The following is a 7,564-nucleotide window of genomic DNA, read 5'->3' on the forward strand; positions in this document are numbered from 1 at the left end:
ACTTGATATTTTTATTAGAAATTTAAGTTCTTACTTTTTTTGTGTTTCTGTGCAGAGTAAGCTAAATGACAGGCAAAGTACTTGGGGTTCACAGGACAAAGGTGGGGTCTCCTGAGAGCAGAGCAGAGGGGGAGAACCACTTCCCTGGACCTGCTGGCCGTGCTTCTCTTGATGCAGTCAAGAATCTGGTTGGCTTTCTGGGCTGCAAGTGAACACTGATGGCTTGTGTTGAACTTCTCATCCACCAGCACCCCCAAGTCCTTTTCCTCAGGGCTGCTCTCAAGTCACTCACGGCTCAGCCTATTCAGTGCTTGGGATTGCCTCGACCTTACACTTGGCCTTGTTGAACTTCATGAGGTCGGCATGGGCCCACCTCTCCAGCCTGTCAAGGTCCCTCTGGATGGCATCCCTTCCCTCCAGCATGTCAGCCACACCACACAGCTTGGGGTCATCAGTGAACTTGCTGAGGGTGCACTCAATGCCACTGTCCATGTCACCAACAAAGATGTTAAACAAGATAGATCCCAACACTGATCCTTGAGGGACTCCATTTGTCACTGGCTTCCACTTGGACATGGACCCATTGACGGCCGCTCTTTGGGTCAGCCATCAAGCCAGTTCTTAATCCACCGAGTGGTCCATCCATCAAACCCAGATTTTATCAGCTTGGAGACCAGGATGTTGTGCAGGATAGTGTCAAAGGCTTTGCTCAGGTCCAGGTAAATGATGTTGGTTGCTTTTCCCTTGTCTGTTGATCTTGTGACCTTTTTATAGAAGGCCACAAGATTTGTCAGGCATGATTTGCCCTTGGTGAAGCTGTGTTCATTATACCCAGTATGTTCTGAGAAGTCTTCTTTCACATGACCTGTTCATCTATGAATAGGAAGATTAAATAAATTACAGGGAAGAAAATCTTGGAGATCTGTAGGATTAGAGGAAGATTGGCTATTGACTTCAAAGAGAGCTAAGGGCTTTTGAACATCTTGTCTTTGGCATTATTTTTGTGAATGTTTGCATAGCTGGGCAATGGACAACATGCTACAAATCTCTAACAGCAGAGATTGACCCAAATTCTCTGCCTTTGTGAGGGGAAGTTCACAGATTTCAGTTCACTTTATCAGCAAAGAATTAGGTTCTGTTGTCTCAACTAAGAGTATAAGATTAGAAAAACTTGTGAAATATATCTAATTTTCCAGAAGATGTTTTAGAAAACTGCATGGGAAACCATTATAAACTATTCAGAAAAATGATGATCCAGAAATGTCTGTTTGTTGTGGCTTAACTCAGAACTGTTTGAGACACCACAGCTTCAATGAGTGGGTTTTGTGCAAACTTTTGTACTATTCAGTGGCTGATGACACTTGTCTTATGTTTTACTTCATTTTTAACCTGTGCATAGCACTGGCAAAAGGAACAGTTATTCTGCATTAATCATTCCCTGACAGCAAAAAGGCAGTCTGGGCATTTGGAAATGACATGGTAGACTCTTGACTGACACCAAAGCTTCCAGAGGGTGCCCCTCAGAGGAGCCGTAGCCATGTAGAGTAGTCAACTCCTATACTGTAGGGGAGTGTCTTGCTGTGGACACAACACCTACAGCACCCAATATGACTGTCACTTTGCTTTGACTGTCAGCATTTGCACTGTGGTAAACTGTCTATGCCTTGGCTCCAAAGAGAAAATTCTTCCTGCTCTGTCCCTTTTTGTCCAGTTACAGGTGCTATGCCATTATAGCTTCTCTCTCTTCATCCCACAGAAACTGCCTACATGACAATGAAATGCAGCCTTCTGGAGCACAAGAGAAACTCCACATGTGTAGAAAAGTCTTTCTGCATATGGGGTCTGAGAAGCACTGACCAATGAGACAATGCTCCAGCATAGAGGTGAGCATTCTGTCATTTACTGTAGGCTGCTCATTACTTTATTGGTGTGACTTGGTGTCAGCAAGGGACCCTGCTATTGACACAGCCCTGTGTGTTTTTGCAGGAGTGCACAAACTCCTGTTTTCTAGCAAAACCATGAGAGAGTCCTAGTGAGGGGACCTTTATGGAGCACACAATCAGTTCATGGTGTAGCAGGGAGGAAAGGAAGATCTGCCCTGGAAGATGGAGTATTTAATCTGCCTGGCTCTCTTTGTTCCCTGTGGTATCATGCCTGATACTTAGCTCTCCCTTACCTTATTCACAGGTTACACCATTTCTTTCTGGAAGGCTAGAGTCAGCAGTCTTGATTTTCATGCTATGTTTACATACTCTTCTTATCGTCTTGGGTATTACTTCACTTCTTTATCTTGGATGTGCTTGGTACGTTGAGGTATCTGACCTCCCTTTGGCTTCCTTCCTCCTGCCTTTCTTTCTTGGCAAATGCATCTGTAATTTCTTCGTTTTCTTTCCATAAGAAACTCTTAACTTCTTATTTTTTAATATTTTAAAAATTTAAATTGTTTTCTTCTCTTTTAGTCCTATTGTAGTTTGCACAGCATTCTGCTTCCCTGGGAAATTGTTCCTAAAATCTCAGTTGTCTCTGCAGGTAGTGTGAGTCTTGGCTTATATATTCCTCACTAATATATAAATACCTGACATTTATATCTGACCAAGTTATTGATACAATCATATGATAAAGTTGGTGGGCAGGGAACGTCCTAGTCCCCTGTCTATTTTTCCAATAATTTTTGACCATTTGTTACCATGTATTCCTACTTGTTTAGTTTTAAATGTCTCTTTCGTGTGGTAAGTATAACCAATTTTAATGACTTTCACTGTTTGGAAAGGATGTGTTTTCCTGATAAGGAGCTAGACTTTTCTTTCTCCATTTTTCTATTTCCTGTTCTTGCACTCTCTAACATAAGGTTTCTACTATTGTACTTAAGCTGTCTTGGATGAAGCACTGTCTTTCCCATGTTCATTCCCAAGTGATCCAAATTCAGTGGCAATATGATATTGTAATTGTGTTGTGTTAGCCTAAATTATATTTCAGTGCCATTTTTTACTTTTAGCCCTTTTAATTTTTTTTCTCCAGTAATAGTAATTAGTGCTAAAACCTCACTTCCAATTAGAAAAGCACATTGTTGCATGTTTCCCCTGTTTGGCTGTTCCTTGGTATCAACTTGGCATCCTATAGTATCAACTTGGCATCAACTTGGTGCCAGCAGTGTGTAAGGTGTTCTGGGAGGCTGGCAGGCAGCAGTGTCTCCCTTTTCTTTCTTATCAGATACAGGGAATCACCAGCTCCATACAGCATAGTAGGTGCTGCCTCCCACCACTGCTCATCCACCTGTCTCAGCCAAGGGTGCACTGACATTTCTCTGACAACTCAGGACACCCATTTGTTTGTTGGTCCTCTCTCACAGCATTTAATTTTCATTTGGTCCTCTGCAACTTCCAGTGTATTCTAAAACATCTCAATTCCTTATCATGAACATGCCATCCAAACCTTTTGTACAGTTTTTGCATGCAAGTTTTCCATGCACGTTTTTGGTTTTGTTTTTTAAAAAATGAGTCTTTTTAGTAGCTGTTTAACCTACCCTTTATTTATTTATCTATTTAGTGAAATGCAAAGTACTTCCTTTTGCAAGGAGATAAATTTATTCCTGTCTTTTTCTCAGCTATAAGTTGAAGTTATACTGCATATTTCTGGATTTTGTATGTTACTAATAGTGACTGAAATTTTATCTGGGTCTGGAATGTCTCTGTTACTGAAATTCCTTTCAATCAGGACTCTTAGAAATCTCCCTACTGACTTGAACTCTCCATGCCACTGATGTGTGCCCTTTTGTCATGATAAGAGATTTCTGTAAGTCTGGCTTGTAATTTAGTTTCCTACCTGCCAGCTTCCTTTGTATGTAAAGTACTTCACTACTGTAAACATTAACAAGGAAGAAATTGTTTTAGCTGTAAGTCTTTAATGTTCTGTTTCTTAACCTCCTAACTGAAGGTTCCCTTTTCTGGCAGCTTTGCCAGAGGAATAATTCTAATGTATTTAGGTAGAGTAAGTTATTAGTCTCTGGCACCACATCTTCATTTTTCTTCCCCTCCCCTCCCCCTTCCCGTCCTCTCCCTCTTCCCTTCCCTTTCACCTTCCCCATCCTACTTGAACTCCAGAAAACAGACAGACCACTGAGTAGGATCACTCCTGGTTTGTGCTCCTTTTTTTCTCCCTGTTTGAGGTTCATTATTTCTCTTAACTTCTTGTCAGCATGAGCATCAGTAAGGAGACAGACACCGCAGGAAGCAGGAGTCGTGCCGTAGGGATTATGCTCCAGAGGACGCTGCATGCTGTTTTCTGATATGATTAATCAAGTGAAATGCACAGAGCTTTGTAGTCTGAAGAAATTAATTTTGAAAGGGGACCTTTTGGTTACCACTGAGTTAGGAAGATGAAGATTTTCCCCTTCCCCCACAGGAAGAAATTTCAGCAATTAAAGGACAAAGGGGGAATACTTGTAAATAATAGTAAGGCACAAATGTGGGAAAGGTAGGCAGGCTCGGCAGTCAGGCTTCATTTGTGTGCTGCAGAACTGTCGGTGGAATTCAGCAGGGCTCTTGCAGACTGAGGCAAATGCAGGCTTTAAGTGGCCCTGGGACATTTTAATTTTAGTGGTCCAGTTTAATTTTAGGGCAAGGAAAGCTCTATATTCTTCCAGCCTGGCTATTTTAATTGTATTATGAAAATATCTCTGCAGGTTTGGCTACATTGTGACCAAGCTTTACTGTAAAATATGTCATCCGTTTAGTTTTTTTTTTAAAGGGAGAATTACGGAAGTGAACAACTCTGGCTTCTTTAGCTCTCTCAAGTACAAAGCCATTTTTTTTTAAATTTGTAAAGAGGAGTCTTTCTGTCACATGGGACCCTCTTTGTCAGGCCAGGCACCGAAGCACATTTAAAGAAATAAACTTGTACAAATGTCTTTTAGAGAGCCTGAAATGAGGCCATGTGAGTGCCATGTCTTACATTATAAAATATTGTAAGAAGAATACTGATGAAAAAGAAAAAAAATCTTCTGTTCTGAGGGGAAATGCATTTATATATGCACTGACAGGCGTAGAAAGGGCCAATAAGAAAATACAAAATTTTAATAGTTTTTAATAAATATTTGCAATATGTATTTTATCAGGACTGTGCAAATATAAACTGTTCCCTTTGCCACCTGCAAATAAATTGTCTGGTTTTATTTTTAATAGCTAAGGGTAGGTAGTGCAGGAAATTTTAAAAAATTACATGAATCCTAATACATAAAAATATTTTCATTGCTGTATTAACTTGGGAACTGTGCTGGAAAAAAGAGGAAATACTCAGGAAAAGGGAAGACTCAGGTAGTGCTTGTATGATTGTCTCTAACATGCCTAGAACTTTTTTCATCCCTGTTCCTGAAGAGATCATTTGGCTTCCTCTGTTCTCTTTGTTTGTTTGTTTTTTTAATTTTTGTTTGTTTATTAATAGGGGACTAGGAACTATTAATACTAATAATAGGTATATTGGGTGTGAACCATCAATGCAAATAGCTCTTCAGTGAACTTTTGCATTAGTTGGACCAAGTTGCTCATGGTTTTGTAGTGTTTTTAAAAAGATCTGTCTCTGTTCAGTGATTAATGTGGAACAGTTGGTTCTTTCTTGCCTTTGTCTCTTAAAGTTCTCATAGGTAAAAAAAGGGACAGTAAATCACAGCAAGTGGCAGTAAATCAGAGTGCAAAGTTCTTTGTCAGATTTATGCACCTACTCCCAGACTTCTTGTTCAAAGATGATGCTGGCTCTCAGGGCAAAGATGACGTCTCAGCTGCCTTTGAAGTGAGGCAGCTGTCAGTACACCAGTAAGTGAGAAATCTCAGTTGGGAACAGGTCATGGTCCAGCAGGACAGACTGAAAAACTGCTCAGTCTGCTCCCTACGTAGGAAACTGCGTTACTGAACACAGTCTTCACTGAGTCTTTTTTTTTTTCTTTTTTCTGTGGGAGACGTTGTCTGATGTTTGTGTATAGATATGAGCATGAAACTGTATCCACAAATCCAATGGAGACATCTGTAGGCTTGGGTCCAGCAGAGCTTAGTTCTGGTCTTCAGCAGCTATTGGAATCAGCTAACAGTACACACAGAAAAACCACAACTTTGCTGACAGTATTGTTTCAAGTGCAAATCACAAATATCTCCGAAGCAAGCAGTAGGGCAATGGTGTAAATCAAGTAATATATCAAGATTATTTAAATCAGGCATAAGCAATGTTGTGGATGGCTTCAGTTTTGCAGAATTATCATGCCTGGAATTTTGCATTTTAGTTGATAAGTCAGCTCCTTTGCTAGTGGAGATCAAAAGTATTCCACTGTGATCAGTAGAAGGATCACAGATTTCACCAACTCATGATGTCAACTTGAACAGCTGCTGCTAAGGAGTTAGTTTGGCCCTTTTCACTCATAAGACAAAGACTGAGCTCTCTGAGGGCATCCTAACATGTGGAGACCAATTATTTGCTCTCATTTTAACTCTGCAGGATACCAAAAAGTAAAATAACACAACACACTCTGGCTTCAAGGCATGTAAAATAACACATGTGCAGTACTGTATACACACAGTGAAGAAAATGTTTCAGGAGAAAGGCAGCACTTTAGTATTTGACATTGGTAAATAAACATTGTGGTAACTTTGACCAAGAAAGACTGTAATTTTTCCATTCACATGTGACGAATATTATTCTTCTATGCCACTGTTTCAGTAACACTGCACCACATATGATATTTGAGGACAACCAGCCAACAAAGCATATTTTAAGTGAGATGAGAGAAGGACAGTATGGAAGTTTAATTAGCCAAGCTTGTAAATAAGCTGTGTGCTTTATGTGTGATGACTATTTCTAGGACCCAAGATTAACAGCTCAGGACTCTGCATGCTGGAGGACTTGGAGTCAAAACTGCTGTCTCCTATGATTGCTTCCTGTTGCTGTGAGGATGGCTGGGTCAGGTGGATTGCACAAAGCTGACAGGGGACTTCTCTGCCCCACCTCCATCTGGGCATGAGGAAAGTTTGAGGTCCAGGTTGAGGTCTCGGGGAGATTTGCCAAGACCTAGGCAAGCCAGCAGTTCAGATGTATCAATAACCTGCATCAGCATCTGTGAGCTGGTACTGGGTTATTGGAGATGGGATGGATAACCAGAGATCCCAACCTTCAGGAAATGCCTGTGTTGCCACATCACGCTAATAGGCACAAAACTGGCTTGGAGCAACTAAATAAGCTGCTTTCACCCCTGTAGCTCCCTTTGATGTGCAGAGTATGAACTTCCCATGGTTTGTGAAGTGGTCACCCACATTTCCCAAGCCCCCTACTCACTTGTGGAAGGTCTGGCAATGAGGCAGGGTGACTGCTGGCAGCTTCAGTGCCTGGGGAAGAAAGATTTTGAGCTCCAACTTTGAATGCCCAGCACTGTTGTTCAGAAGGACCTTGCTTTCATACTTGATTGAAGCCAACCAGCTTGCATTATTCAGAGAAAATTTTTATTCAAAAAAATCTTTGCTGACTGAACAGGTTTGCCTGTGTTCTGCTAGCTCTAGTAACACTGCTGTGTGGAAAGCAATCAGCT

Source organism: Heliangelus exortis, chromosome Z, assembly GCF_036169615.1.
Source record: "Heliangelus exortis chromosome Z, bHelExo1.hap1, whole genome shotgun sequence".
Classification (NCBI taxonomy): domain Eukaryota; kingdom Metazoa; phylum Chordata; class Aves; order Apodiformes; family Trochilidae; genus Heliangelus; species Heliangelus exortis.